The sequence below is a fragment of the Podarcis bocagei genome (genome assembly GCF_964188305.1).
Source record: "Podarcis bocagei genome assembly, chromosome: 12".
NCBI classification, from domain to species: domain Eukaryota; kingdom Metazoa; phylum Chordata; class Lepidosauria; order Squamata; family Lacertidae; genus Podarcis; species Podarcis bocagei.
The window spans coordinates 10272348-10293949 of record NC_138137.1 but is presented as its reverse complement, the minus strand read 5'-3'; the positions used below and the strand labels follow the sequence as shown (position 1 = coordinate 10293949).

At 42.6% G+C, this 21602-nt stretch overlaps 1 protein-coding gene across 14 annotated transcripts in view; it reads left to right on the top strand.

Annotated features, from left to right (window-relative positions):
• The window catches only part of ARPP21 (cAMP regulated phosphoprotein 21), a 248662-nt gene that overhangs the window by 98751 nt on the left and 128309 nt on the right, over positions 1-21602 (top strand). The gene's annotated exons all lie outside the window — the stretch shown is intronic.

Below are 21602 nucleotides of genomic sequence, written 5' to 3'. Positions count from 1 at the left end.
TATGTACCTCCTGGTAGGTCACTAAACTGCCCTACACGTTTTATTTATGCATTTGTTCATTTTTTATGTCATTCTTTGTTGATTGGTTTCAGGGCAGTTTACAGTTACATAATATAGAATCAAACTTCCACAACTACACCAACACAGCAGAATAGAGTCCAGTTGAAATTAGTCAACATAACGGAAACACTTGATGAATGAAAAAGTCTTTACTTTACTAAGCAACAACTTTGTGGGGCTACCCTTTAGGTTGGTATAGAGACTGCTGCTAGTGCAGAATGTGGTGGCTAAATTGTTGGGGGGGGGCAAACTTCACCCACCATATAACACCTTGTTTTCAGAATTTGCACTGGCGACTTGGCCAAGTTCAAGGTGTTGGTATCAACACATATGGCCCTAGACAGCTCAGGTCTGGAATATTTGATAAATTGCCTTATCCCTTATATACGGTACCTAGTAGCTCACAAAATGCTGTGGGAGAATTACCAGAAACCTGCTCCAATGTAACTCTAAGCAGGGCTTTCTTTGTGGTTGCCCCATTTTGTGGAGCAGCATTCCTGTCTGCACTTTCCATAAACAATTGAATAAAATTGGTTTTTTTATTTTATTTGACAAGCTTTTTCTGGCTGGATGAAAATACACCTTTCATTTTTAAACTTCAGTTATTTTTTCCTCTGAAAACCATGTTTTAGTTGTTATATGTTTATAAATTGGTTGACACTCATGTAAAAGGTGATTCCTAAACAGATCAGTAATGAAGATGATACTCAAAACTCACTAGAAAGAGGATATTGCAGATGGGATAACAGCCATAAATGCCCTTTTCTTCAATGCAACCCATCTCACTGCTCATAGTGGGAACACTCTGTGAAAGGTATAGGTAGATACCCTCAGTTTACTGGCCAGTTGTTAGGGGAACAGGCATCCCTTAGGTACCCAGGTCCCAAACCACTGAGGATTTTTTTTTTTTTTGGCAAGCCAGCAGTTTCAATTAATCCCAGAAATTGACTGGTAGACTGTGAAGCTCTTATTACTGGAGAGATATGGTCCCAATGTGTGATTCATATGAGCAATCTGGTGCCACTTTTTGTACTAACTGCAATTTCTGAACAGTCTTCAAAGGCAGCACCATGAGTAATACTTGGTAGTAGTTCAGATAGGTTCACATGGGAAGTTGTCAGAGCCTGGATGCCATAGGCAGCCAGAAGACATAGCAGCTTAAGCTGGTAGAAGATGCTCTATGCTGCCAAGGTCATTGGCCTCTTGTGATAAAGCTGGATTTTGGAGCAGGCACAGGCTGCGCAGCTAATCTTTTGGAGAGATTGAGACTCTGTGCAGGCACACTGAAAACCAGCCCCCTAAACTAGGAAACGTTCCACTCACAGCAGCATAATCTTCCCAGGATTGAGTTTCACTTTACTGGCCCTCATCTTTCCCATTTTTGAGTCTAAGTACCTGTTGATCACTTCACTTACTGCCTCACATAATTTAGATGAAAACAGATCACAGAGCCAGGTGTTCATTTGACATTTCACTCCATCTGCTATAGAAAATACAAAGGAGGCAAGATGGGAGAAGATGCCATGGGACTGTGGGGTTGAGCAGAAGACCCCAAGCAGTAGATGGAGAAATGGCCTACTTTACAGAGGACAGTTCTCCATTTGAAGGCACCTTTCTGTTTGAAGTGCTATTTGATACAAGTCTACTTTAAAGATAAAGAACCACAGAAAAGAAAGAGAAGTTGCCCTGGAGTTGCATATGAACAGTTAGTACTTGGACAATGGACTTTGTTGGCACAGAGGTCATTTCATCACAGCTTTCCCACTACAGTGGAACCTCGGGTTACGTACCGTCCTCCTTATGAATGCTTTGGCTAAGGAGCTCCACTAACCCGGAAGTAGATGCCCCTAGTTGCGAACTTTGCCCCGGGATGCGAGCGGAAGTTGCGCACCGGTGGTGCGGCAGCAGCGGGAAGCCTCATTAGCAGAAGCGCGCCTCATGTTAAGAACGGTTTTGGCTTAAGAATGGACCTCCAGAACATATTACCGTATTTTTCCATCTATAAGATGCCTCCATGTATAAGACGCCCCCTATTTTTGGGGACTCAGATTTAAGAAAATGGGAGGAGATGTATCCGTGTATAAGATGCCCCCTAAATTTTGACATTTTTAAAGGAAAAAACCTAGTCTAATACACAGAAAAATATGGTAAGTTCATAACCCAAGGTACCACTGTATAATGTGATGCATTCTGTTTTTATTCACATTATATTTAGAAATAATTACTACAAATCAGCTTATTAAAATCCATGTGTGTGTGTTGCATTTCCTTCTTTTTGGAGATGTGCAATTGATCACCTGTTTGAAAGTGACCCATGCAAGTAGGACCATGACAATCATGCTTCCAACTTCTAGCTCACACAAATCAATCCACGTTACATCCCCTTCCCCTTTCCAACACACATGTAGACATTATCCTATTATAGGGTATCAAAAGCTGAGCAGGGATGAAGAACCATGATGCTCTATGCAAAGAGATACTCGGGTCATTGAAGAGTCACTTAGGGCCACAACTAAACTAAGTTAACACAACTAAGCAGCACTTATTTTGCCATGTGATCATAGACTTGAGTACACAACAGCACAAAACCATTTAATATGAACTGGTTACTGTGGCTACAACCATTTTGTGGGTGTGGAAGCTACACAAAGAAAATTGCTGCCCTAATGAAAGCAGATATTTCAGATAAAGCTTTTTCATGTAAGAATATATGTGAATACATGATGGAGAGGAGAAAACAGATAATGCTGTTGTGGTTCTATTTTTTTGGCAAATGTGCATAATTTTTTAATAAATAAATAAATGGTGCCCTTGAACCAAGTTGCTTATTTATAGGAGAGAAAATAAATAAATAAACTCAGCTCAATTAAGTGGCAAATGTTTTTCAGTGCAAAATGTATTCCCTACCAATTATAGGTGGATATGGTAGCTGTTTCTGAACAATAAAATGGAATTGAACAGCAACTTTGTTTTCTGCTTTAAGAAAATACTAACCTGCTTTCACAAATCGGTTGATCTAACATCCTTGTCCCAAGTCTTAGGAATCTGTGCCCTAGGGGATGATAGATGAAAGCGAGATCATTTGGGAGGGAATTTCAGTGTAAAGGTAATAAAAATAGGCTTTATTTTTTCATTGCTCTATACTGTTCAATCTTGCAGTGATAGAAAAGAGGATGATTAAAAGAAAAAGAGAAAATTTGAACAAGAGCTTTTGCCTCCTACTCAGCCATAATGTTTTCTCTACAGCTTCATTCATATGCTGACAGCAAACACCCTCGCGATGTGTGTATCCCTATGATACACATACTTGAAAACATTCATTTATAAAATTAATGTGTTACATTTTTAGATACATGTGTGCTGTTACATGTGCAGGTAGTTCTTTGGTTACACTGAAATGTGTTTGTGTGTTTGTGTGTGTGTGTGAACAAAATTGCCCTAATCTTGCTAAGAGGAAGCAAATCAGCCAGACATGGAGGGAGAGTTGCTTTTCCTTAAAAAGTGCACTTTATGTAAACAACACAGGTGAAAAATTAGGTATGATTTTTATATCTTGACTCAAGTGATCTTTCATGCTAGGATTATCCATTTTCCCAGACCCTCAAGTTAAAAATGAGCTCCTTAGACGTGTCCATCTAAGACATTTATCACAAGACCTGAATTGCTTTACCAGCCTCCAATACTATTAATCTCTCTTCATCTCTGCACTTCTTATCGCTTCATCACTGCTCAAGGCTTGCATCGGTTTCCACTTTGGAGCACTAGTTCCTCTCCTGCAATCTGAGTTCATCTTTTGCTGCTGATCATTGATGGATAAGAATTCTCTGAACACACCCAGTAGTAACATCTGTATCGCACTCACTTTTATCTCCTGAAATGTAGAAGGATTGCTGCCATCACGTAACTGTAGTTAAGAATTAACAGGACTGGAATGAAGAAGAAACTGGCTCAGTGTATCCCAGCTTCTTTCGCAGTAGCAGGCAACTACAAGGATGCTCTACAATTTGCCTTTACTAGCAAGAGCAAAATCACTTGTTTGTACACAAAGTAGCATTTTAGACATTGGGACTTGTTCTCTGCCATTCCTTCTGCTGCAGAAGCTTGTGCTCCAACAGCTAAATCAGTACCATGTCCAGCTCCTTGTTCTGTTGCTTCTAAAGAGCAGCTGAAATCTCCTTATGAGAGATTTCACTTCGCTGTGCTGGTGCTAGGAGGATGGGCATTTGGGATGCAGTGACAAAATCTCATTCCCTCCCCATTCTCCATCTTCTCCTCACTTCAAAAAGTTACCTGCATGACCCCACCCAGCCATACTGTGACTTTGCCAGAGAGCTTGTGCTGCAGGGTGCAGGACTAGAGTGTAAGTCAAATAGCATTCATACCTGGTGACTTCAGATGATGAGTTTCTACTGAAAAGACCCATGTCACATTCTCAGAGGCCCAGCCACTCAGGACATCTTATTGTCAGACAAAGGTACCCATCGTGGAGGGAGGCAACAGATCGGTGGTGTGCGGTGAAATTTTTTGTAGGGGAACAGTTAGGGCCAGAGGCACCAGTTTGTGAGGGCGATTTCAGGGGTGGGGACACACACAACATGACAAGACAGTCTATGACTTGTTAGAGCTGCATGAGGGAAAGAAACCATGTGGGGTCTCTGTACCGCAATATTCACAATTAAACCATGATTTAGGACAAACTGGCTTATTCTGATGCACAAAACAGGCCAGTATGTTTTACTTTATGTGAGCTGCTTAGAGAGACCCTGGACTATAATCAAAGCATACTTCAATTTCTGTAGTTTGACTCACAACAGCTTTCAAAAATCTGGCACGATGTGAGCAAGATGTGAGAGAGTAGGAATGACTGCTTACCTGCTTTCCTGGGTGGGCAGTGGTTGGGGCCCCTTGTGATTAGCCACCATCCCCGGCAGCTGGGACAAGCAGGCATGGTTGGCCATTGAGAATCTTTCTGCCCTGCCCTGCTGCAAGTCAGGACTGTCTGCAAATATCTTTAATTTAAAAGATTCTCGCTGGAGGCTGTGAGTTGGCTGCTCCCACTCTGGTCTGCCAGCCTGAGCCAAAATCCACCTACATCTGGAATCAATAAAGTTGTGACCACTCCTATCGCAGATCATTGTCTGCTCAAGTTTGTTCGTCACACCTTAGCTATAGCCCCTGCATGGGGAGGGTGGCACTGCGACTGGGACCGCAATCTACACCAAGCATTACAAACTTATTTAGTGTGAAAATGCTTCCATTTCACTGCAGTGTTCTCCTCAACATCACACAAGATCCAATATTTTAATATGGTTCCGTATTTTGAATAGCGTAGCTGCTTTAAAATGTGATAAACATTTTCAGCTTCTTGCTTGCTAATGCAAAATAATAATAACAATGATTTTTTTAAAAAATCACTGAAAGTGCCAGTTTTGCTTTATGAAGGTACAGTGTAATAATTCTCCACTGTCAGCCTTATCACTCATTCCTAGGGCATTTAAACAAGAGAAATCTGTTAAAATTAGATAAGGATTCAATGACAAATTCAAATGTTCCTTCAATCAAGAGGTGTCATTTCAATGTCATGTATTATTAAAGCCCAACGAGTCTCTGAGTTGTAAGTGTAGGATTACTTTTGTGTATTCTTTGCTGAATTAGAATACACGTGAGATTGTTTGTATTCAGTAGATGCAATAATTAGTAAATCCCACGGTATATAGTTATAATAATTTGGGGGGAAAGCTCCATTAATTATTTTATTCCCCCTAACATATGAGCACTAAATATGCAAAACAGTTTTGTTGGGTTTGTCTTTTAGTATTTATAGAAATGTTAAATCCTTCATAGAAATCCACACGTACTGCCATTTGTAACCTGCTGTACAATGAAAGCAGTGAATTATACATAAAACCACTTTCATATATTGTGTTTTGGAAGGGGGTGGTGGCAGAGGTATAAATCAGGTCTTCATATTACTGAACCACTAAGTTGAAAGCAGTAGCAGACAACTTGGTGGAGTGCAATGCAACTCACCTGACTTCTGGTTGGTTGCACCACTGCTGTTTACCTGGAAGCAGAGGTGGCATCAAAGTCAGTACAGTGCACATACCCTGGGCATTCCCACAAGTGCATTTGCACTGTACCAAACTCCCCACTTCCTCACACCTTTCCTTTTCCCTTCCAGTAAGCAGAAGCGACAGAACTGCCTGGAGTTCAACGCCATATCATCTGCCATTGGTCAAAAGTACTAGCCATATATGGCAGCCCACTAGAGATCGCTAGACATTTTGGTGTCTGAGGCAAGAAATCCAACTGTTTCCACACCCTGAAACCCCAGTGGTGATACAATATATTAATACCCTCCGTCAAAATAAAGACAATCTGCTATCCTTTGAATGGCGACCCAAAATCTACTCCCTGAGCCAGGTCATGTCACTCTCTCTCTCAGTTTGTGTAGCCAGCTCAGTCACCCACTAAATTAGTTTTGTTGCCTGCTTGAGGTTGCCATATCCAAGGGAAGGATTTCTCAAACACCTGGTAGTCCCCAGTACATGGCTGGTGATCTCTGCTCACGTTGGCGAGTGGCAGGTTCTGTGTACCCAATATAGACATAGAAGATCTCAACTGAATGGCTCAGGAAAAAAATATCCTGCCAGCCATTGCAGGCCCCAAACATACTGTAGTTTTCTGTATATAAGACGAGAGTTTTTTATTAAAATATTATGTTTAAATGTGGGGTCGTCTTATACGTGGATAGTGCATAGGAGGGACGTGGGATTGGTTGGCAATTCCCCCTTTAAAAAAGCTCAGCAACTCTGGGCAATCTCCCCCCATGTTCTTAATTTTGAATCCCCCAAAATATGGGGTGTCCATTTTATACATTTTATATATTTTATGGGACGTGGGTGGCGCTGTGGGTTAAACCACAGAGCCTAGGGCTTGCTGATCAGAAGGTCGGCGGTTTGAATCCCCACGACGGGGTGAGCTCCTGTTGCTCGGTCCCTGCTCCTGCCAACCTAGCAGTTCGAAAGCACACCAGTGCAAGTAGATAAATAGGTACCGCTTGGGCGGAAAGGTAAACGGTGTTTCCGTGCGCTGCTCTGGTTTGCCAGAAGCGGCTTAGTCATGCTGGCCACATGACCCGGAAGCTGTACACTGGCTCCCTCGGCCAATAAAGCGAGATGAGCGCCGCAACCCCAGAGTCGGTCACGACTGGACATAATGGTCAGGGGTCCCTTTACCTTTACCTTTATACATGGGGGTGTGTTATACATTAAAAAATACAGTATTACCTTCTTCCCTTTTCTTGCCTTTCCTTCTTGTCTGTCATTCTGATATGCCAATTAGCCGTGTGTCAGGGTGCAAAAGCCTGGGTAACTACAGCAGATGTCATTAATCCATTGTCCCCCAGGTTTTTGCACCCTGTATGCTGCTAATCAGCACATGATGAAGAAGGGCAATAGGGGGAGGCACCCTCCCTTTTCTCTCCTTGTGTATCATTGCTGCTACTCCAATCACTGCTACGTGGCTAGTAAGTAAAGGGAAGTATTTGGGGTTTGAGGTGTGGAGGGGTTGTGGTGGGGATGGGTAGTGCAGAAGCCATGTGTTCTTTCATGGCTCAGATCTTCACCCTAGCTGTAGAAGAATTTCGGTATTTGTAACAGCCTTGTCTCGTTTGAGGTGAGGTTTATTGGGCACTTTAAGTTCACTTCTGAGCCTGTTTTCAGAGACCTTCATTAGCCTCAAGGCAACAAGTACAGATGATAATCCCTACAATATCACAGTCCTCTGTGCTTTAAGACAGTAAATTGGTCGTGTACACAAACAGCTGCATGAAAGGAAAAGAGGTCAATAAAGCATTAGCCGGGAAAAATTGTGCAAGGAGGTTTGATGGACATAACATAAATGGCAGGTAAGCAACTGACATAATATTCTATCATTTACTCTAATAGACAGATGCTCTGAGTTTTAGTTCTAGAAATCTGAGTCAGCTGTTGTAGGGGTAAGACTGAAATTGGGAAATTGTAAATAAGGGCACCCTACATGACAATCCATGATTGGGTCGCCCTAAATTTTCATTATCTTATTTAATAGTAGCCATGGGGGCAAACTGGACTGAAGAAGGAGGAGGAGGGTTAACTTTCTCCTGCACTGGTTTCTATCTACAGGACTGCAATGCAATGCACACTTATCTGAGGATACACATTTTGGTCTAAATATGCATCGGCTGCACGCTCTACCTAAATAGCTGCTGTTTATCCTTCCTGGAGCAGTGTGAAGAAGCATAACTCTGTATGTGATGGGGGAAATAATTAAATGTCCACTTTCCCCTAGTGTCCAATTCAAAGTCCACCACATCAGTTTTTAAGGAAAAATTGAAATGTTAGAACTGTTTATGGATCACCCATGTTCAGTTCTAAAGATGGGCAGGAATGATGTTACAGAATCTGACACTAGGTCTTGCCTTAGTGAGGTGTCTCCAAGTTCCCTCTTGATCTTACTGGGTTCAGCATTTGAGAAGACAGCAGCCATATGCTTCAGTTGGTTATGCTGCTTTAGTATTCCTCACTTGCACATGCAGAATATGACTGTTTTCCAGTGTGGTTGCTTTTCCTCCCATTCAAAAGATAAACGGTGTTTCTTGGCCTAGTTCCCATTAAGATCTCTAGCAGACAGGCAGGTATAATGGGAATTTGAAATGCCCTCTGGACTGCTGCTGATGCCTGCATTTGTTATGTTCAGATCCACAAGTCGCTGGGTTTGGATGGCATTCACCTGAGAATACTCAAATTAACTCAAATGTGAAATTGCTGATTTTCTAAAAGAAAATGTAACATCTCCGTAAGACCATCCTCCACACATGAGAACTGGAAAGTAGCCAATGGAACACATTATTATTACTATTATTATTATTATTATTATTATTATTATTATTATTATTATTAAAGTGGGGATTGGGTGAGGGAGGGATCCTGGAAATTACAGGCTTGTTACCTTAATATCTGTCCGGGGGAAACAGGTCAAAGGTATTGTTAAAGAGAAGAATCACCAAATAATAAAGAACAAGAAGCCTTGCTGAAGCAGAACCAGCATGGCTTCTGCAAGAGTAAGTCTTGTCTCACTAGCCTATTAGACTTCTCTGAGAATGTTGGCAAGCGTATTGATAGAGGTCATCCAGTTGACATAGTATACTTAGGGCTTATTCACACTTCCTCTTGTCCCACAGCTTTCCCCTAGGGGAAACCACTCTTTAGTGTTCAGTTGGAGCAAATGGCAGTCTATTTTTCTGAGGATTGCTCTTTGTTCCGATTTAAAGCTAAAGAACAGGTTTTCCCTGGGAAAGGATTGGAGCAAGGGGGAACTGCTCAGACTTGCGCTTTCTATGCACAGAACAAGCAGAAGTATAGAAAAGCCCTTAGACTTTCAAAAAGCTTTCGACAAAGTACCTTACTGAAAATTCCTGTGTAAGTTTAGTAGTCTTGGAAATAACAGGCAGAGTCTTCCAGTGGCTCAGAAACTGGTCAAGTGACAAGAGCATAGAGTAGGAATATATGGACATATATGGACATTTCTCCCAATAGATGTCAAAAGTGAAGTCTTCCCCAGGGATTGGGACCTGTGCTTTTAAACATTTCCCACAAATAATCTAAAGTTAGGGTTGAGCAGTGAGGTGTCCATATTTGCTGATGATGCTAAGTTGTTCAGGGTCATTAAAATGAAAAGGGATTGTGAATAACTCCCAAAGGTCCTCTCCACACTGAATGAATGGTAAAAATGACAAAACTAACTCAGTGTTGTAACAAAGTACAAAGTGATGCATGTCAGGCAAAAGAATCTTCACATATACATCCACACAGTCTGAATTGGCAGCTGGACGAAGATGTCAGTCCAATGTGTGTCAGCTGTGAAAAAGGCAAATTCCATGCTAGGGATCATTGGGAAAGGAACTGAAAATAAAACTGCCAATATCACAATGCCATTATACAAATCTATGGTGTGATCACACTTGAAACACTCTGTACCGTTCTGGTCACCTCACCTTCAAAAGGATGTCATGGAACTGGAAAATGTTCAGAAAAGGACAAATAAAATTATCAAGAAGATGGAGCAACTCCCCTCTGAGGAAAGTTTACAGCACCAGAGGCTTTTTAGTTTAAAGAAAATGAGAGTAAGATAGAAGGGGCTACCTTTGAAGGTGACCCAGAAACTACAATTAATCCAGAACGCGGCAGCTAGACTGGTGACTGGGAACAGCCACCGCGACCACATAACACCAGTCCTGAAAGACCTACATTGGCTCCCAGTATGTTTCCAAGCACAATTAAAAGTGTTGGGGCTGACTTTTAAAGCCCTAAATGGCCTCGGCCCTGTATACCTGGCCCCTGTCATTCAGCCCGCACCCTGAGGACCTTCTGGTAGTTCCCACCCTGCGAGAAGCAAAGCTACAGGGAACCAGGCAGAGGGCCTTCTCGGTGGTGACGCCCGCCCTGTGGAACGCCCTCCCATCAGATGTCAAGGAGATAAATAACTATACAGCCTTTTGAAGACATCTGAAGGCAGCCAGGTATAGGGAAGCTTTTTAAGGTTTAATGTTTTATTATGCTTTCATATATGCTGGAAGCCGCCCAGAGTGGCTGGGGCAACCCAGTCAGATGGTCGGAGTACAAATAATAAATTAGTCAGGGCAGACAAAGCAGTGTATAGTTTAACTATGGAATTGGCTCCCTCAGAAGGCAGTGATGGCCACCAGCTTGAATGGTTTTCAAAAAAGAATTAGACAAATCCATAGAGGACAATGGCTACTAGCCACAATGGCTGTGTTCAGGGGCGTATGAAGGGGGGGGCGCAGGCAGCTTGCCGCCCCGGGTACTGCCTGGGGGGTGACAAGATGGCTCACTGCCTCCCCACAGAGTGGCAGAGGGCACACAAGCACAGTCAGTGTGGGCGCCACTTGCACTGCTCGCACAGCGACAGTACAGGCTGCCACGCTTGCGCAGTCCGTATGGGCTGCTGCTCGCGCACAGCGTCCATACGGGCGTCTGTACGGGCTCCTCGCACACAGAGTCCATATGGGCTGCCGCTTGCACGTGGCGTCCGTACGGGCTGCCGCTCGCGTGGCAACTGTATGGGCATCTGTACGGGCTGCCACTCATGTGTGGCATCTGTACGGATGTCCGTATGGGCTGCCTCTCATGTGGCGACTGTACAGGCTGCTGCATGTGCACAGTCTGTGAGGACGTCACGCATGCATCACTAGGTGGTACGACCCGCCCTGGATGACGGAGAGGGTCCCTCTGCCACTGGCCATGTTCTCCCCTCCCTGTAAGAGGCATCAGTTGGTGGGAATCACAGGTTGGCAAAGTGCTGCTGCGCTCATGTCTAGCTTGCAGGCTTCCCACAGGGATCTTGCTGGCAATAGTGAGAACAGGATCCTGGATTAGACAAGCCATTGGCCTGATTCAGTAGGCTCTTCTTACGTTCTGAAAAATACAAAACACATGCAAATTGCACCAGTAATGAATGGTACATGCATGCATACATCACTGCCTTTTCTTTGTAAAATGCTTGTGAATGGGGCCCCGTCCTTCCCCATTACTACTTGTGCATATCTTAAGGGAAATTCATATTTGCAATGCTTATACTTATGTTTTGTTCTTTGCCCTATCTTTGCCATACCACCATATGTTACAATTTACAGAATTTGGCTTGAAAATTTATTTTTTTACTGCAATTCAAACTGTAGTCATTATAGCAGTGCATTACAGATGCGTCTTTTGCAACCTAAATGTACTTTACTTGACCATGTTAAGTATTGGGTGGCAATACTTTTTCCTGATTGCCTCTCAGTAACTTTGTTAAAGGACTTTTTGCACTGTGTGCTTTGCAGTTGGATTGATGCTTGATCTGATATACTTAGAAGAGCAACGCACAGTTAGTGATGATACGGGTTATTTCACATAGAAATGGAATGTTGTGGATTACCTAAGTTTCTTTCTGTATGTTTCTTACACTTTAAATCTCAGCATTATAGATGCTTTGATGCAGTTAGCTTGTTTAATACGAGACAGATTGTTTCACAGAAAGTAAACAAAGTTTTGATAATTTAATTCCCTTATTTTCACACCATAGCTGAAGCTTTAGAGGTTTCTGTTCGGGTAATAAGATTTAAAATATTTTTAAAATGTTTTTCTTTCTCCCCTTTAAACTAGATGGATATTTTTATGTGTGAGAATTTCAGTGGCTTAGCTAGAATTAATCCCTTTGGGGATATTGATTGGATTTCCGTTTCCCAATTTTCTGCAGTATATCCAAGTTCCCAGAGGTGCTTTGAGTAGCCATTTGACCAAATTTGCTAAGCTTTCTTTTTAAACCTGTTAAGACTTCCAGTATAATATTATGTTCGTCAAAGTTTTATTTGGATTAGGTTTAGGAAACTGCAACACTGTTTAACGACTCGGGTAGTTTTGACCACAGTCTACAGCTGAATCTCAATAATATAAAGTGCCTTCATTCAAAGTATCACAGTCTTCTTATACGGGACATGTTGATATGAGTGTTTGTTATTAGCAGCAAAGACCTAAAAACATGTAACATTGGAGAGGGTTAGACTAGATGATGCTTGGGTCCCATCCAACTCTTAAGATTTTATTATTCTATGCACATTACTCACACCCGTCTATGAAATATTATACGTTTACCCAGTTTCCTTGATGCTTCATTGTATTTGACCAATATGAATCATTTTAGCAATGCCAAACTTTATTCTTTTGCAGTGACCTATCCTCAAGACCTCTTTGCAGAGAACCATTAATTCAGACAGGTTAATGTCACTTGAACTCCCACCAACCTCGGCTTTGTTTATGAGAAAAGCTGGCTAGACAGTGGGCTGTGCAGGCTCACAGCTGCATTGCTACCTTCCTGAGCCTTTTTGGTGCCAGGCCACAGCATGAAACAAAGGACTTGTCCGCCCTTACCTTTCTTCTGCTCTTTCCAGGCATGGTCAGCCATTTAAAGCTCTGTGTCTGAACACCCTTTTTTTTTTTGGCTCTGGAGCTTTACCTGCAAAAACCTGCTCTTTAAAGCTCAGTCGGAGCAAACATCAATCCATGGAAAACCCGAAGTGATTGAATTTTAAAGACTGGTTCTTCATGGGGGAAAGCTTGGGCCAGGGGGGAACCACTTAGACATAGAGTATTAAAGCTCTGCCTGAGAAAAGGTAAGTGTAGAAAAACCCTCAGCCAAGTTTTGGTTTCATGTGTCATCCAAATTGGAACTCGTGGCGAGGAGAGCACTTTGGGCTGCAAATGGGGGTGAAAACTGCAGCTTTGACATTGCTGTCAGTAACTTCCCTATTCACCCTCCATAACTTACTATTGTCATTGCTATAGTCAGAAATTACCGTATTTTTGCTCTATAACACGCACCAGAACAAAAGACGCACCTAGTTTTTGGAGGGGGAAAACAAGGGAAAAAAAATTCTGAATCACAGAAGCCAGAACAGCAAGAGGGATCTGGCTTCTGGGATAGACACTTGCTGTTCTGGCTTATGGGATAGCCGCGCGCAGACTCTTCCAGGCAAGGGGATGAAGGCTCCCCCTGCCCGGAAGAGGCTGCGCATGGCTAAGGCAGAAGTCTCCCCCAAGAGCCGCGCTCCCTTTAAAGAGCGTGTGGAGCGTGTGTGTGGCTTTTGGGGGCTTTTCCCCGAGGAGGGAAAAGGGCAGCCCTTCTCCCTCCTCAGGGAAAAGCCCCCAAGAGCCGCACACACAGTCCATGCGGCTCTTTAAAGGGAGCGCTGAGCAGAGCCTCCTGCCTGTATTCGCTCCATATACACACACACATTTCCCCTCACTTTTTAGGAGGGGGAAAGTGTGTCTCATAGAGCGAAAAATACGGTAACTAACAGTTGCTGGGGCCAGGAAGGAATTTTACACACAAATGCAATTGTGAAGGTTCTGCTATCCCTATAGCAATTTCTTGATTTGGACCTGATGGAGCTCTATATGAGAACTTTCATTGCAAGTGGGATGGGTGGAAATTAGGCAGAATCCATAGTTGGGGTACGTGGGGAATCTGTTTTCTGCCTGAGGGATCCCCATAAGAGGTCTGGGGGTATCAGATTATGGCCTCAGTCCCAGTTTAGGGGGGTGGCATGGTTGCTACGCTCCTATGTTGCTTGGAGAGCCCATGGTGGCTCCCTGAATATTGATCCAGCGCTCTTAACTGGGAGGGTGGCATTGTTCAGCAACCGAGCTGCCTGATAATGGGACAGTGGCCCTGTGCCATGCCAAACTCTGGTAAGCTGTAAACAGTAAAGTGGCCAACATTAAACCCATGCCAGCCTTATTGAATTCATTGTTCCCGCACGATTTGCTTCACTGTGTGTGGGTGCAGAATTGGATTGCGAACATTCTGACAGCTTTGTTCACTAGCACTTGGCATGTTTGTGGACATTCCAAGCCTTCGCAGCAGCTGAGCCAATTGGTGTCTGAGCCTTCCTCATTACAAGTGCAACATGGCCATCAGCTGGGTAGCTCTGTCGGTTAGAGCGTGGTTCTGATAAAGTCTTTGCATTCATTCGCTCAATATTTGAGGGCTTTCCTTAGTCAAGGAAACCTTGAGTCACTGTAACATTTTATATGCAACATTTAGAATAATACCTTGCAGAAGAATTAAATACTATGGGATGAATACTGTTGTGTGATCAAGGCCTGAAGGTTGCTTTATGAAGCAATTCTGCCGTGAGGCTTCTTCCCATTACACTTCCCATTACACTTGATCCCCGGCAGAGTTCATTTGCCGCTAGTTGTGTCAACGATGAGATCTAGTTCCTCCCTATTGACTGCTTTAGTGACCACCCTTCTTTTTTTATATTAAAAGGCCCCTAAAGACTAGCAGTGGAAAATCAGCTGGTTAGTGTTGTATCTAAGGGGAAAATAAGACATTATTTCAGGGACATCTTTTTCTGAATTTAGTTATGCTGCTATGATTGGCATCCATCAGAGGAAAGTATGTGCCATGCAGCAGGTCTAAAACTGAAAATTTACACCTATAAATTTTATGTTTTGTATGATTTATGTGCCTTATGTGTTTTTATCTTATCCTTGTCTATCATAATTGAGAGAATGCATATATGTACCCCTTATTTTGACAGTTGCCCGGTCACCTATTTAGCATGCTCTATGTATGTAGATGCTTTTACCATATGCTAGCCTATGGCCGTAATAAGGATTTGACTTGACTAGTTGGAGGAATGTACGAGGAAGAGTATAAAATATTGGCAAAACTAGTCAACGTCATTCAGGCAATTGCTGAGAACCCTCTTAGAATTCAAAGTGACGCAAGGGTATTCAACACAACAAGCTCCAACTGCTTCTGAATCATGCCTATAATTGCTGCTATATTTCATCAATGAGCTAGCATTATCGTCACTTGTCTATGCTTTTTCATCCTATTGTGATTTTTCGGTTGTGTGGGTGTGCAGTGAAGGCTTCTGTTTGTAATTGGCGATATTTATCACTTGTTGCATTAAGTGTGAGCAAAAGGCAGCAGAGGAAGTGTATGTTCAGTCCTCTTTACTCCAATCTGGCCAATGCAGGGTTTTTTTCTTTCTTTTTTTGCAAATTCAATGAGATCCAAACGATTCTCTTTTATTATTAGTTATTTTGTTCATTAGTACTGTTACATTTTAGTACTATCACTTGAGCAGTGACAGCCTTAGTATACATTCATCACTTGTAAGTAGTGAACAGAAATGTGAATATGATCAATTCAGTTTCTTGAATTGCATGAATCTATTTCTTCTAGCACACTTCTTCCCTTATTGTGGTACATATTGGTCTGGATTGCATGAATTGATTTCTTAGGTGCCGGTGGGTGATCAGCCCTTCTTGTGTTAGCGAGCGTTACAGTTTCATAAACTCCGAGGGCTGGTTCATATCGTTGGCTGTCACCTGAAGAATATGTGGATCTCCAGATGTGGGTGCCAGGAAGAAATATGTCTTCCCTTCCCCATACACACACTTGGAAAAAGTGCTTTCACCATTGCAAATACTAGCAACAGCAAACTGCTCTCTTCCATGTAATTAGAGGAATGCACTGCTGATGATGTGGGTTGCATCATATGCAAGATCCTTGGAAATTTTGACATGCGGTCAGGAAACCACTTCCTGCTTCTTACCTATTTCCAAAAGAGTGATTAAGCTCAGCTATTAGCATTGTGTTGTTTTCATTGATTGGTGTTCCGTTCCATTCAAGGTTATTAATCATGCATAACCTTCAAATTCCATATATATATATATATATATATATATATATATATATATATATATGCTTTCGTAGATTTTCACGGGTACAGGAATGTAGGTTTTGGTGTCTTCGGGTGTCTTCCCGTGTAAGAGTTGGGGTGTCTAGGCGACGTTTCGACGAGGTCTCACTCGTCATCTTCAGGCTGGTGCTTTCGGCTTCTTGTTACTAGAACAGAGCAGGATCTCAGTGTTTGAGTTCCTATAAATACTGTTGAGGGGGTGTGGTGTATAGCCTCCAACGTTCTGGGCAGAGAGGAAGTTCCTAGGTTAATGTGCCTTTTCTTCTTTTGTTCATTAATTACTTGAGGGATATCTTGAGTGATTACTTGAGTGATATTCTGAGTACCACTTAGGAGGGTCATTAGGTGTGGATTAGTTGCTAAAGCTTTCGTGTCTTGACCTCTTGACCTTGTAAAGAGTTTTTCTGAGAAGATGGCTGTACTGCACTTAGTTGTGCTCTGGCTTGGCTTCGTGTATAGGGGCGAGCTGTGGTTTTGTGCCCTGTGCCAGCCAGATCTGTGTAGGGATTGCAGGGGGGTGCAGCATCCGGAGGTGCCACTATGGTTTGGCTACTGGATGGTGTCTGTAATTTATCTGTGGAGAGGGTCTGGGTTTGGGTCTGGTGTGGTTGATTGGAGATGGCGTTCTGTGTGCCTCTGGTTCTGGTGTCGGTTTTTGTGGGGAGGGCTAATTTCCAGATGTCTGGCAGGCGGGACGTGTCGTCACGCTTGTTCATGTTGTGAGGGTGTTTCTCTATCTCGATGGCTTCCATGATTATTCTCTTGTGGTGATGTTCCATGTTAAAGAGCAATTTGGAATCTGCAAAATTAATTTCGTGTCCTGTTTCTTTCATGTGTTGGTAAAGAGAGGAAGTTTTTTCTTCTTTTTTGACGGCATTCTTGTGTTCTGCGATACGTGCATTTATTCGTCTGTTTGTTTGTCCAATGTACGTGGCTGGGCAGACTTTGCAGGGTATTTCATAGACCCCTTGGTTTTCTAACTGGATTTTATCTTTGGGGTTTCTGAGGATATTGGCTATTTTTTGGTTGGTGCAAAAGGCTGTTTTGATATTGTGTTTATGGAGGATTTTGCTAATTTTATCTGTAGTGCCCTTGATATAAGGAAGGAGGGCCATGCCATTGTTTTCTTCTGTGTCTTGGTTTTTGGGGGGTGTTTCTTTTTGGATTAGCTTCGTAACCCTGTTTTGCTGGTATCCGTTGGCGATTAACACATTTGAGAGATTCTGTAACTCAGTTGTCAAGTGGTCTTTGTCAGCCAGGCGTTTGGTTCTGGAGATGAGAGTCTTGGCTACGGAGTTTATTTGTGCAGGGTGGTGGTGTGATTGTGCATGTAAGTAGCGGTTGGTGTGTGTTTTTTTCCGGTAGATAGTGTGTCCTAGGGAGCCATCAGGTTTTTTGTAGATTAGGACGTCAAGGAAGGGAAGTTGGTTGTTGGCTTCTATTTCCATAGTGAATTGTATTTTGGGGTGTAGGCTGTTGAGATGTGTGAGGAAGCTATCTAGTTTTTCCTTCCCGTGTGGCCAAATTACAAAGGTGTCGTCAACATATCTGAGCCAAAGTTTGGGTTTGTGTTCTGACTTGTCTAAAGCATTGGTTTCAAAGTGTTCCATGTACAGATTTGCGATGACCGGTGAGAGGGGTGATCCCATAGGTGCTCCTTCTATCTGTTTGTATCTTTGTCCATTGTGGATGAAGTACGTGTTGGTTAGGCAGTGGTTGGTCAGGTCCAGGATGTATTCGGGGGGATTGTATTTGTTTTGAATGGCTGTCAAGGCTTCATTAATGGGCACTTGTGTGAAGAGAGATACAACATCGAAGCTCACAAGTAGGTCATCGGGATGTAGGTTTTGCTTCTTTATTGTTTCTATGAACTGGAAGGAGTTTGTAACGTGTGAAGCGATAGATTCTGCATAGGGCTGAAGTTGCTTAGCGAGAAATTTAGCGAGATTTTGTAGAGGTGAGCCTATGGAGCTGACTATTGGTCTGAGTGGGGTTCCTTCTTTGTGTATCTTGGGGAGACCGTAGAGTTTGGGGCATCTGGATGATTTTTCTCTGGGGATGATTCTTAGCTGGATTTCTTCACTGATAGGAGAGGCTTTTATTTTGGATTTGGTGGTTTTTTCCAGATAGGTGGTGGGATCTGTTTTTATAGGTTGGTAGGTAGGGTCTTGGAGTAGATTTGATAGAAGGAGCACCTATGGGATCACCCCTCTCACCGGTCATCGCAAATCTGTACATGGAACACTTTGAAACCAATGCTTTAGACAAGTCAGAACACAAACCCAAACTTTGGCTCAGATATGTTGACGACACCTTTGTAATTTGGCCACACGGGAAGGAAAAACTAGATAGCTTCCTCACACATCTCAACAGCCTACACCCCAAAATACAATTCACTATGGAAATAGAAGCCAACAACCAACTTCCCTTCCTTGACGTCCTAATCTACAAAAAACCTGATGGCTCCCTAGGACACACTATCTACCGGAAAAAAACACACACCAACCGCTACTTACATGCACAATCACACCACCACCCTGCACAAATAAACTCCGTAGCCAAGACTCTCATCTCCAGAACCAAACGCCTGGCTGACAAAGACCACTTGACAACTGAGTTACAGAATCTCTCAAATGTGTTAATCGCCAACGGATACCAGCAAAACAGGGTTACGAAGCTAATCCAAAAAGAAACACCCCCCAAAAACCAAGACACAGAAGAAAACAATGGCATGGCCCTCCTTCCTTATATCAAGGGCACTACAGATAAAATTAGCAAAATCCTCCATAAACACAATATCAAAACAGCCTTTTGCACCAACCAAAAAATAGCCAATATCCTCAGAAACCCCAAAGATAAAATCCAGTTAGAAAACCAAGGGGTCTATGAAATACCCTGCAAAGTCTGCCCAGCCACGTACATTGGACAAACAAACAGACGAATAAATGCACGTATCGCAGAACACAAGAATGCCGTCAAAAAAGAAGAAAAAACTTCCTCTCTTTACCAACACATGAAAGAAACAGGACACGAAATTAATTTTGCAGATTCCAAATTGCTCTTTAACATGGAACATCACCACAAGAGAATAATCATGGAAGCCATCGAGATAGAGAAACACCCTCACAACATGAACAAGCGTGACGACACGTCCCGCCTGCCAGACATCTGGAAATTAGCCCTCCCCACAAAAACCGACACCAGAACCAGAGGCACACAGAACGCCATCTCCAATCAACCACACCAGACCCAAACCCAGACCCTCTCCACAGATAAATTACAGACACCATCCAGTAGCCAAACCATAGTGGCACCTCCGGATGCTGCACCCCCCTGCAATCCCTACACAGATCTGGCTGGCACAGGGCACAAAACCACAGCTCGCCCCTATACACGAAGCCAAGCCAGAGCACAACTAAGTGCAGTACAGCCATCTTCTCAGAAAAACTCTTTACAAGGTCAAGAGGTCAAGACACGAAAGCTTTAGCAACTAATCCACACCTAATGACCCTCCTAAGTGGTACTCAGAATATCACTCAAGTAATCACTCAAGATATCCCTCAAGTAATTAATGAACAAAAGAAGAAAAGGCACATTAACCTAGGAACTTCCTCTCTGCCCAGAACGTTGGAGGCTATACACCACACCCCCTCAACAGTATTTATAGGAACTCAAACACTGAGATCCTGCTCTGTTCTAGTAACAAGAAGCCGAAAGCACCAGCCTGAAGATGACGAGTGAGACCTCGTCGAAACGTCGCCTAGACACCCCAACTCTTACACGGGAAGACACCCGAAGACACCAAAACCTACATATATATATATATATATATATATATATGCTTTCGTAGATTTTCACGGGTACAGGAATGCAGGTTTTGGTGTCTTCGGGTGTCTTCCCGTGTAAGAGTTGGGGTGTCTAGGCGACGTTTCGACGAGGTCTCACTCGTCATCTTCAGGCTGGTGCTTTCGGCTTCTGTTCTAGTAACAAGAAGCCGAAAGCACCAGCCTGAAGATGACGAGTGAGACCTCGTCGAAACGTCGCCTAGACACCCCAACTCTTACACGGGAAGACACCCGAAGACACCAAAACCTGCATATATATATATATATATATTCCATAGAATGAAAGGGAGGAAAAAACCAAAAAAGCTTACTGACATTTCCTAATCATCTTTCAATAGGTTAGAACAAAATTAAAATAAGCACGAACCCTTAAGTGTTTTGTAAAAGTTGCTTGCAAATCTTTTATAGAAAGGAATGGTAACTTAGCAAATTTGTTACATATTGTGTGCCCATGAACTAGAAGGCAATGTATGACCTGTATCCTTACTTATTATTACTGTATCCTTATTACTGTGTTTGAGTGGTATGAGAACAATCCTTTAATAGTGGGAAGATATTTTTGCATTTTTAAGGTCTCCAGGTGACACCTCCAGGAACATGAATTTTTTTAACCTGTTTTTAAAATTAGTATTATTAATTATCCAAATATCTTTATGAAAATAGAAGTTACGAAACATCACTCTGGAAAGCCATTTCCATACACGTTGCCCAAAATGGAAGAAGCCTGCTGAGAACCTCAAATCTATTTATCTTACTATTCTTATTTGATGTTTCAATATAGCACTGCAGCAATCATCTGAATATTGTCTAAAATACTGTAAGGGAAAACACTATTGAATTAACCGACCTTGCAGGATTTGCATTGCCTTAAATTGAAAATTTTATGTTATGGAAACTGAGTAAGGTATATCTAACAATTACTAACTCAATAATTTAGTTGCAAATATTTTTGTTAGCAATCCTCTGAAACCTTCAAACATTGTGTATAAATTGACAGTTCTTAACATGCTCAGATGTACTATATGATCTCCCCCCAGCTTAATATAATATGTCAATAAGCATTTGAGCTATGATCTCAAACACAGACCACCTTCTGTACAGAAACATACAGACTTTGGTGTAGTAAATGCGCATCTGAAGGTGTCCCAGTTTAGTATAATTTTTGGCACATCTCTTTTTTTCTTCAGTACCTCATGCCCACCTGCATGCATGTTGACTATTGATAAGAACATAACCAGAGCCTGCTGGATCAAGCTAATGCCCATCTTTTCCAGCTTCATGTTTTCACAATGGCCAAGCAGACAGATGCTTGTGGGAAGCCTGCAATCAGGGCATGAATGCGACAGTGCTCTGCTCACCTGCTATTCCCAGCTGGT